The sequence below is a fragment of the Hemitrygon akajei genome, unplaced genomic scaffold (genome assembly GCF_048418815.1).
Source record: "Hemitrygon akajei unplaced genomic scaffold, sHemAka1.3 Scf000057, whole genome shotgun sequence".
NCBI lineage: Eukaryota > Metazoa > Chordata > Chondrichthyes > Myliobatiformes > Dasyatidae > Hemitrygon > Hemitrygon akajei.
Genome location: NW_027331943.1, coordinates 1,550,755 through 1,554,026, shown reverse-complemented (window position 1 = coordinate 1,554,026; position 3,272 = coordinate 1,550,755). Strand labels below are relative to the sequence as shown.

General features: G+C 45.9%; 1 non-coding gene across 1 annotated transcript; it reads left to right on the top strand.

Annotated features, from left to right (window-relative positions):
* The first annotated feature begins 2,838 nt into the window (after nt 1-2,838).
* Nucleotides 2,839-2,910, top strand: trnae-cuc (transfer RNA glutamic acid (anticodon CUC)). The gene has a single exon. It is a non-coding gene; the product is annotated as a tRNA-Glu (tRNA).
* The last annotated feature ends 362 nt before the right edge of the window (nt 2,911-3,272 follow it).

Here is a 3,272-nt window from a genome sequence, read left to right as displayed (position 1 = left end):
ATTCTTCCTCGCTGTGGACTACACCCGTAATGTTGTTGTCATCGGCAAATTTGCTGATCCAGTTACCGACATTATTATCCAGATCACTGATATAGATGACAAACAACAACGGACGCAACAACGATCCCTGGGACACTCCACTCATCACAGGTCCCCCGTCAGAGAGACAACCATCCATTACCACACTCTAGCTTCCTCAACGTATCCAATGGCGAATCCAATTTACTTCCTCATTGTGAGAGCCAAGCGACTGATCCTTCCCGAGCATCCTCCCACACGGAAACTTGACGAATTTCTTCAAGAGCATTGCGGGTAACTGCCTGGTAAAGATCTGTAAAATTGGTTAGATATGGCGTACTATGGACTGGCCCATACTGTCTATCGCTAATGTACCTGTTTGTCCAGATACTTCCCTTCATACCCCATGACCAGCATAGTCTGAACACCGAGGACAATTCATCATTTCGTAGTTCTTGACGAGTCATTTCCAAGCAAAACTGTTGATATCATCCAGCGGTCGGCACTTACATTTATGGACGATTGTTGCTAAATTCTCCTGCACTATTATCAGACGCATTGAGAGTAATCTGGAAAAGGAAGGATTCGTAGCATTAAATAATTATTCGATTGGACTTAAAAGTAAGATACGGTACACTAGATAGGGCACAGAACATAAAATATTAGAGCACAGTACAGCCCATCGTCTCACGAGGTTCTGATAACCTTTCAACTAATTTAAGTTCAAACTAACACATCCCCCCCGCATCTGAATCAGAATCAGAACCAGATTTAATATCATCGTGATATGTGGTGAAATGTGTTAACTTTAATGTAGCAGTACAATAAACTTAATTATAAATAAATATAGAGGAAATGCAACTGAGTTGCTGGTGGCGGAGGGGAAGAAGCTGTTCCTGAATCGCTAAGCGTGAGCTTTCACGCTTCTGTATCTCCATCCCGGTGGTAACACTGCGCAGAGGGCAAGTCCTGTTGGTGGGCAACTTTAATGATGTTAGACGAAACATGCTTTTTCATAATGATCAGTGAGGTACAGTATATCTGCATTTGTCAACAAGAAACTTTTATTATTTCAACGATAAAGCACACAAGTTCACACGCTATCTTCACTCCATGACACTCCACGAGCAGTCAATGAAGAGAACAGTTATCACCGGGGAAAGGTGTCGACTCTGGCCAGAGAGACGGGAGGGAGGGACTGGGGAGAAAGAGACCGGGACAGAGACTGGTGAGGTAGCGAGAGAAAGAGGTAGGTAGATAAAGAATATGGGGAGGGAGACCGGGAAAGTCGAGGGATCTGGTGAGGTGAGAGATCCCGGGTTGGTGAAAGATTTTCGATAGGGAGAGAGATCGGAGTCGGGTGTTTGGTGTCGGTAGAAAGCGGGAGGGGGATAGACAGGAGAGAGATAAAGTGCGAGGTGATGCATTCTGTAGGCTCCAGTAAGAGCGGGATGTCTACATTATTGACACGGCTTTAGGAATTTTGAGATTTGTTTATAAATCCAAAGATCCACGATGGCACTGGCGATACACGCGACGTATTGCCGACAGCTCGCAAAATGTCTAGATGTATTACAGCTGAACCACTGTGGCTGCAATCTGAAGCCCCTAGTTTCCCTTTAAGAAACGTACTGATGAGCTGTCTAAATTACTCAGCGGTTTAACGAGCTGCTGAAGGACCAGATGGACTTGACTCTCGGGAATGCAGGTGAGGCACCTTTCAGCTATCAGCGAAGGTCAGCTATTACCATTGCCGGAAAAGAGGTCGGTTCGGAAGACTTCAAGCCAGACTAAATCGACGGGTTATGAAGCATCCTTTACCCAGCATCTTCTTCGCGAAAGGCCAATCACTTGAAAACAAGATGCATTACGTCAGCGCAACATTGCAGCTTCGGAGGGAAATGAGGGGCTGCTGTCTTCTCTGTTTGATGGAGACATGGCTCAGTTCGGCGGAACAGCCGGAAGGCTTCTCAATCCACCGTTCTGAGAAGATAAGAAGGTATTGTGGTGCTGGGGGTGGGGGGCGGTGGATCGGCGGTGTTGTTTAATGACTTCATGCTCTCCGTATATAGCGGTCTTGCCGCACCCTTGTTCTCCCAATCACAACATCCAATGATTGAGTCCTGTCGGTGCTGCTTACCGAGAGGTTCTCCTCATTGATCCGGACGGCACTTCACATACCGCCAGAGGAGATGTTAAGCAAGCATACCATGTACTGAGTGCCGCGACCAGCAAACAAAGAACTGCCTACCCTGAGGACTTTCAAATAATTGCGGATTTTCTATCAGGCTTATTTAAATAACTCTAGGCTTTTTTGTCATCAGCACGTCATCCTCAGTACCAGGGGCTCCCGCACTCTCGACCACTGTTGGAGCACGATCAAAAAGCCCAGCATTCCATCCCCAGACCATATTTCGGGCATTCTGAACGTCTGGTTTTCTTTCTCCTACCTCCATCCAGGCGGAGGGTGAGGAACAAGACACCAGATGTATAGGCGACAATGTCACGGGAATCGGGGGCCGACTACTGAATCGTTTCGAGGCGAGGACAGAAACAAAAATGACCCAGGGCTCATAAGAGAATCTAAATGTCACAATCTTTATAAAGACACTGGAGAAAGAGTGTTTCCCACTGATTCGTTCAGAGTCCAGAGTGTTCCTTAACCAGAAGCACTGGGTGAACACGCCGTCTGCAAGGTGCTGAGCAGTAGATTCGTGACAATATTTATCACATTCATTCATTATTATTCATCTATAGGTTTTGTTTCATAGTTTGCTGGTCTGGTAGTTGTCTATTGCTGTAGTCAGAAATTTATCAGCTTCCCGGGTGGTCTAGTGGTTAGGATTCGGCGCTCTCACCGCTGCGGCCCGGGTTCGATTCCCGGTCAGGGAATTAAGATATTGCCTGCTGTAATTTAATGTGTTTGTTTTAAATTATTTTGTGTATTAACTTGCTTCCACAACAACCCGGTTCCTGTCTATCCTTAACCTGCATCCGCCTGATTCAGCACCATAAAACCACAAAATATATGAGCAGAACATGACATTGAGAAAAATATCGCAGGTGCTGTCTCAATAAAGCTCGAAATAACTGTGCGAGGTCTTACAGACAATAACTTGCAATCGATACAATGTAGATTTGAACTTCTTCACTCCTCACTGCACCTCAATCCACTCAGAGATGCTGTCTCTCTGTAGAAGAGGGTGACCATACATTTCCCATATTGGACTCGGGTCCTACTTACTCAGTTTGCC